The sequence below is a fragment of the Mus caroli genome, unplaced genomic scaffold (genome assembly GCF_978045245.1).
Source record: "Mus caroli unplaced genomic scaffold, Mus_caroli_1 scaffold_7, whole genome shotgun sequence".
Lineage (NCBI taxonomy): Eukaryota > Metazoa > Chordata > Mammalia > Rodentia > Muridae > Mus > Mus caroli.
Window position 1 is genome coordinate 134,901,595 of NW_028227262.1, and position 8,120 is coordinate 134,909,714.

The following is an 8,120-nucleotide window of genomic DNA, read 5'->3' on the forward strand; positions in this document are numbered from 1 at the left end:
TTCAGAATACTTAAAGTCTTAATTGTTTTTCAAGTAAAGAAATTTGATTTTCAGGGTAATGATCTTTATTTGATAACTTTGTGATGACTGCATCATATGTCACATTGCTTTTTGAAGATGCTAAATTTACCCTTTGACTTTTGGAAGCTAAATATCTTGTAGAAACCACAGCAAAAAGGCCTCTTTGGTCTGAGAAGTACCTAGATGTGACTCCTAGAACTAACTGTCAATCTTTTCTGAGAGTTCCATTAAAAGCAATTCTCCAATATCTGTCAGACACTTGCAGTTCTAGTTCAAACATGTAATTATTTTCCAGAATGAATTCACTTGCATCTAATCTCAAAACAATGCTTTGTTTTACACATGGAAATACAAAAAAGTAATAAAGAAGTTTCAATGGAATTAAAAATCAAGTCTGAAAATTCTCTTAATTTTTCGAAAACTTGATGGATTCAATCCTAAAACATTGTAAAGTTTCAGAAATTTTTGTGGATATAAGATGATCTCATTGACAATTCAGGGTTGGATTTAAAAAATTATTCTTCTTAAGAATACACTTGGTGAGTATTGCCAATTAGCGTGAAATGATCAAATGCTGCTCCTTCTTTGGGTCTCATTTCTTTTTTTCTTTTCCATGAACAACAAGCAAATCAATAATGAATTTCCTGTTCTGCTCTCTCTCAACACAAATACCTAAGAAGGGTATATTCTCCTGGGCCAATCCTAGTCCAATAGATGCATAGGCGCTTTTAGAGGAAAAAATGTCTTCTTCCTCAAAACTAGTGTGTGTTTGTGTATGTATGGTAGAAAAAAATAATTGGATTGAATTCAGTTCAATTTGCTTCTCATTAGTGTATCTTAGCAATTGATTGATCAAATTACAAAAATCATAATTCATCATTCTAATATAACTAAAAATTATTTTAAAACCAACATTTGACACTTCAGCAAATAGTGTATACACATAATAGTTGAACAGACATAAAAATTGAACTAAAATATAATTTAAAATATCAAGTTTAGTTGTCATTTTTATTTCAGTATCTTACAGAAACAATCTTTTTACTCCTATAATATAAAAACAGAATGGAATAAAGGCTACTACTTAAAATTTACTAGAAACATAAAATATACATTTATTATTTCCCATATAGGTTTTATTCTTTTTAATTACTACTTTTCCCTTGTTTTGGAGTAATCCAATTCAATCCCAGTTATAGCCAATAAAAAGTTTAAAATGAAGTCACTGTCAACTATTTTCCTGTAGCAAACACAGTGACTCACCTTCCAAATAAAAGCGTATCAACATGAAAGTTTCCCAAGGGTATATTCTAGGTCATAATCTTTATGTTAATGAATTCTTACTGAATAGTAAATTGTACGAATATATTACCTCACTCCTATAATACATTACCTGCCAGCACATAATTACCCATCAAAACAGATAGATATTGCCCTGTGACACCAGTGACCCCTGCAGGTAAAATTAAAGAAAAAAGTATGCTGTAATAGGACAAAGGGTACTATTGTGTGTATCAATATGGATAGCTCACATAAAGGCTTTAGCATCTATCAAGAACACACCCCTCCCCCCCGAATTTTGTTGAAATTATTTTCTAATAAGGAGTACCCTGAAGAATAATATGCAAATTCTTTGGATTGTTAGCTATTACCAAACAAATTTAAATTTGACGTAAGTGCTATAGCTTCTTGAGGACATTGTCCTGATATGGCCTTTCAGATGTTGTTGGGAATTACTTGACAAAAAGGGTAGAAGGGATAGCCAATTACTATCTGGTTTACTGGGCTTCCTAACAATTAGGTCCAGTAATGACTGGCTGAATACTTTTGAGATGTGAACCATTTTACAGGCAACCGTTCTCGGGAACTCCTAGTGAGAAAAATGTTGTCTCCTACAGAACAGAGAAGGAAATGTCTAAGTAGCTCTGTGTCAAGGCTAGGTGGCATGTCCCAAAATCCCTGTTGCTAAACATTGCCCTACAGGGTTGAAGGTCATATTTAGAAAAGATAAATGCATATATACACTTTACTTACCAGTTCATTTATATAGCATTTATTTGTCATATTGAAATCATAATAAAACAGCAATTGGGATACATTTTATAGAACAATATCAAATTAATAATAATGATAAACAGTTTTGAATCTCTAACTGACAGTACTAAAGAAAGTAGCCACAGTTCAACCAGTCTATATTTACATAACTGAGCCATTACCTTCAATACTTACATCAATATTAAGATTTTAATAAGCTATGAGAAATATGAATAATTTTATACCTACAAATTTCATCTTCATTTCTAAAATTGCTTCTTCAGAAATGGGAGAGAGTTATCACTGTAATATTTATTATATCAGATGGGGATAGGTGGTTGTCTTTAATTCTAGGACTATGGTAGGCAGAGGTAAAAAGGTGTATCTGAGTCCTAGGCTAATCTTATTTACATTTTTCTCTTTGCTATGATAAAACAAAATAGTTTCTGAGAACAATTTTTTTCTCTGAGAAAGATTGTACTAATCATGAGTTGAGGCTTGAATAACTCAAAGGGAGCAATGGAAAGGCTGAAGAAAGGGCATGCCTAGAGGATGGATAAGAGAACGGCAGCTCCTATTGCCTAGGCATAGCAAAGAGAATTCCATGAAGGTGATTTGTAGGTGGGCAGAGCTCAGACAAACAACTTGTTGGGACTCTAAGAAAGTATTAGAATTTCATTTTGCACATAATAGATTTCTGGTCAGAAGAAACAAGAACTTCTCAAACTGCCATTGAGGATTTGGTCATAATAGAAAAACAGCAATACCTCTCCTAGGCATATACTCAGAAGATGTCCCAATTTGTAATAAGGACACATGCTCCACTATGTTCATAGCAAGCAGCCTTATTTATAATAGCCAGAAGCTGGAAAGAACCCAGATGGCCCTCAACACAGGAATGCAATGGGAGGAAAGGCCCTGGTCTTGTGAAGATCATATGCCCCAGTACAAGGGAATGCCAGGGCCAGGCAGCGGGGGTGGGTGGGTGAGCAGGGCGGAGAGAGTGTATAGTAGACTTTAGGGATAGCATTTGAAATGTAAATGAAGAAAATATCTAATAAAAAAAAAACAATGTCTAACTTATTATGAACTCTTATTTTTTTTGTACTGTTGGGTGCCTAAATTCTCATTTTTTAAAAATTTTATATACTGCTGAAAAAAGAAGAGAGAACATTAGAATTAGAAGACAGGAGGATATTTAAAAAGCTAACTTTTTATTTTAGAACAAAGCTAAGAGCTTCTCAAGGCTCCTGTGAACAAAGGAAATCTGAGAATACTAGCTTGGAAATATCACTTCCTGTATCTATCTCTAGGATAATGGGGTTACAGGTGTGCACTACCACACTTAGCAGAATTGTATCTTTTAAAGTGGAAATGATAGATATTAGAAAGAGTAGCAGAGAAATAAACAGTCTTAAGACAAATTGGCTTATTTTTACACCTTTTAAGATAATATAACTCAACTAAAGAGAATATTAAGTCAATCTGTCCATTGTGCTAAAAGGTTAGGAAAAATAGGTCATTTATTTGATTTAAAGGAACATTCAAAAAGGTGAGTTTTCTGTATCTAATATTTTAGGAAAAGTATAGAACTTGTTGATCTCATATAACTCTAATGGCCTTGTTGGTTTATATTAACATTGGGTAGGATAACACCTAAATGGAGGTTTTTTTTTTTACAATTTTGAAAACATCTTTTCAAGGCCTCAACACAGTGAGCTTTACAGTCTGACTTACAAGGTTCAATAATGATCACTCTAAGAGCCAAAGTTAGCATTTAGAGCCCCACCTACCCAAGGATGAGCTAAGTTCCTCGAATGCTGGAAGCTGAGTTCTTGGGAAATAACAAAGCCACATGTTTTCACTCTCCTAAACAAATTTGTTTGAATTGATTATACAAGACATGCTTGTTCACATGTAAGCACAGAAGTACATACGCAGGATGGAAATCAGGATGTATACTTGCATCTGATTGCACCTGGTGGAAACTGCAGTGAATTGTGGGCTTTGACTTTTTAAGCTTCTGCAAAACCTGAATTGAGGGCATTTGCTGGGACACCAGAGTAGACCTGACCAGAGTCCATTATGATATTATTTAAATATAACTTGCTTCAAATTTGACTCAAAATTGTGCAAATAGCTTTTTATTGGATTTTTAGGATTAACAGTAACTTCAAACATAAACTTGGGCATTTGAGAAAACTATAGTGACTCATTATGAATTAGATGACTAAATTCTGACAATTTTAGTATCTCAATGTTTTCAAACATTACAAAAACTATAAAACATCACGGAGGAAAAAGATAAAGTAGCCTGGAAAAGCGATTGAGTGATTGAAATCTAAGCCCAGCTTTAAACAACTTGCAAGTTGACTCTCATGGATGTGTTTCTCAACCAGAAAAATAACACATCAAAGTTGGGGGATACACTTGAGATGGGCTGTGAGTTAGATTGTATCCTCCAAGATGATTAATTGAAGTCTTAATCCCTGAGCCTCTAATTATGTTTGTACATGGGAACAGGATGGTTATTGATATAATGAATCTAGATGAGGGTATACATGAGTGGAGGGAACACTTGGTAAGGTTTATCACAGGGAAAGTGGCACTGTTGGAAATGGCATGCATGTGACCACAGAGGCACAGACTGGAGTGAGGTTTCCACAAACCATGAAATGTCACCAGATGCCAGCAGCTACAATAGAACACAGACCCACCACACCAGACTCCAAATGGGGGAATGCCACTGCTGCACTTTAGTCCCACACTATCGACTATAGGATTAAGACAATAAATTTGTGTTACTATGAACTATCCAGCTTGTTGTTCTTTGTTACAGCAGTTCCAAGAAGTTAGCATAAGTCACCCAGTGACCAAATTTACTATATAGTCTTCAGTTTGCCATATTTTATTCCATTAAAACAAGAGAAGATGAAAACCACAGGAAGTAAGATGACACTAACAGAATTTTATTCTTAACTTTTTTTGGTTTGGGCTACAGGATGCTTTGGCAAACAAAATCAACATACAACAAAACAGCAAACTAACAGCCCTATCCTGTTGTCTCTTCTGGGTCATTTTAGAATGGTTTATGTGGCAGACAAATGCTTGTTATTACTGTACCTCCAGAGTCTACATAGCTGTAAAAACGATTTGGGCTTATTCTACTAATTCTATATATGTATAATAAAGGTAACATCTGTGGTCCAAAACCAGAAATGTTTTATTACTGATGATACATGAAACTAAGAATATAATCTGATTTTTTTTTCCTGACCCCACAAATGAAATCAAGCTCACAGTGCTGCTGGTTAGGCAAACCTTGTTTTCACACTGTAAACTGCATATGACTTTTTGAATACATTTATATGCATGCTATTAAAATAGCTTATGTGTGCTTAAAATCCTAGATTATAAAAATAGCACCCAGCTGAAAAGTGGAATCTTCGCTGATGCTCTCTCCTGTGACCATTATAGTCTTCCATCATATCATTCCTGAACAGCCCTATTTCCCATCAGTATTAATCCATATCTACAAACAAATTAAGTCAGAAAGCCAGGTGAGGTATGTGCCTCTACTCTCTTTCTCTCACTTCTCCATGCCTCTGTCAGAATCAATAAATACTCACCCCAAAGGGGGAAGAGGCAAGCAACTCATTAAGACCGCTGCTCCCTGTTTCCAGAATATGGGCGGCATGTTAGGTACCCTCTGAAAACCTTGCTGTGAAGTCTAGCTCTTAAGCACACTTAAGACATAGTACTCCAGCCATGGAACATGGAGAGAGGAAGATGCTTACAATAATTACTTTTCAGAAGGGGGTTTTTGATTCACTTACTCAAAACATTTTCCAAATAATATCTTTCTGGTAAAAAAAAAAAAAAAAGCCATTGGTTGTCTGTTTCTAGAGACTTATCCAAGCCTTACATCTCATTGTTCAAATCTGTCCTTGAACACAAACAACACCCTGGAAGTTTCTAATATTACATGATTTTTCCCCCAAAAGCACATAAAATCAGAGAAGTGACTTGTGATCACCACTGACTTGTTAAGACTGAATGCAACCTTACCTAAAATCCTCTTCAGTAATTCATGTAAGGAATGTAGATATCAATGCCATAGAATTTCATAGACAATATAGGGAGTTAAAAGAAACCAGACAAGCAGCAATGGATCTATATGCTTTACCTTTTCACTTTCCTTGACCTTAAGCTTGGGCATGTGGTATCTTAGGCTCTTTTTTTTTTAATTGTTTTGTTGCTTCAAGTTTGGAGGGTTTTGTTGTTATTTCTCATAGATTCACTATCCCTAAAAGAAATTGTATGAAAGCAACATCAGTCTGAACTTGGCACTCTCTATTTTATTTTTCTGTGACTTGGCTAAAAGCCATAATACCTTCTATTTATTCTCTCAAAGCACTACTAAAACCGACTATGTAACTCATTGCCATGTAAATTGTTTTCCTTCCAGAGAGCTTTGATTTAAGCAATGTATGCATCAGGAAGAAAACATCATATAATTATTTACTCAAAAAAAAAAATCCAAGACAGAGGAGGGTGAAAGGATGATGTCCCATGAGATTTAGGACTGACAGATTAGCAGCATAAAACCTTTTTTGTCTGATGTGTGAGAAAATGATTCCAAGAATTAAGCACAATATACCTCTCAACTTGTCAAAACTAAAAAAGCTTTATATGTGCAAAATACCCACCTCTCTTTTCTCATAAACAACTAACTTGGGATTATTTTCTACTTAGAAAATAACAAAACTGAAAATAAATCTGCAATGATGTACATAGCATTTTATATATTAAAGATTCTATTGTCAGGAATTGTTCAGAGGTAAGATGGGGAAATTTCATAATTTCAAAATAATATCTTAATGTGTCAATTCATTGATCAAATAAAATTCAATGATAGCCTACCAGTTCCAATTATTGAATATACAATTTTGAGGAAAGATACTATTTTCCAAGAATAATGATGTATTTCTTACTTTTGATATTTCCTTTATAGTCAGAATAAAACTACAGATGTAATAGTGCTAGTTACATGAAAATAACCTGAGAAACAGAGATTAACTCATTTGATGATATATCTGAGATAATATATCTGAGAAAAATTAACAGAAGTTATATCTTCAGAATAGAAACTTGACTACTCTGCCTAGACATTCTTGATGACTCATTATTTCACTAGATTACCTCAAATTAAAATCACTTCCCTCATAAAGAATTGAACACCCTTGGTGCCCCAGCATAGGGGGATGCTAGAGCAGTGGGATGGGAATAGGTGTGCAGATGGAACACCCTCATAGAGATAAGGGAGAAGGGGGAGGGGAAATAGGATGAGGGGTTGTGGAGAGGTAACCTGGAAGGGGAATATCACTTGAAATGTAAATGAACAAAATGATTAATAAAAATGAATTGAATACAATTATCTTAACTTGGAACTTAACACAATAAATATCTCAATGTTTGCTTTCTCATTTTTCTCTTCCTTCTTCTCTTCTTCTCTTCCATATTATCTTCTGGGTCATTTTGCCCTTTTTCTCTATCTTTTATGATTTCCCTTTCCATTCATCATGATAAGAAATTATTCAATAGTATAGGCATAGGTTACTCATGCCAGTAACTTTTGAGAAGTTAAGAAAGGAGGACAGTTGACTTGAATATTTAACTATTACTCTCTGCGCTAATTTTCATATAGTTGGAAAAAAGCTTCTTTGATGAGAGCAGAGATATGCACTGATCTATGGGATAGCCTCCTAAGTCATTAGAATTCCATTTAGTGACGCTTTCCCCATTTAACATAGTAATACTAGATTCTCCTCTAGGTATATGACCTTTCTGGAAGAGAGAGAGAGAGAGAGAGAGAGAGAGAGAGAGAGAGAGAGAGAGAGAGAGGTCGTTTTTGTCTGAAGTGTGAGAAAATGATTCCAAGAATCATTTTTGTCTCCCATATTGGTGTCAGTTATATATTTTAGTGTTTGGAATACAGTGTGCAGGTGGTTGATTGCTGCAATATATTGATGAAGAAGGGGAAGACAAAGACAAATGCTAAGAGC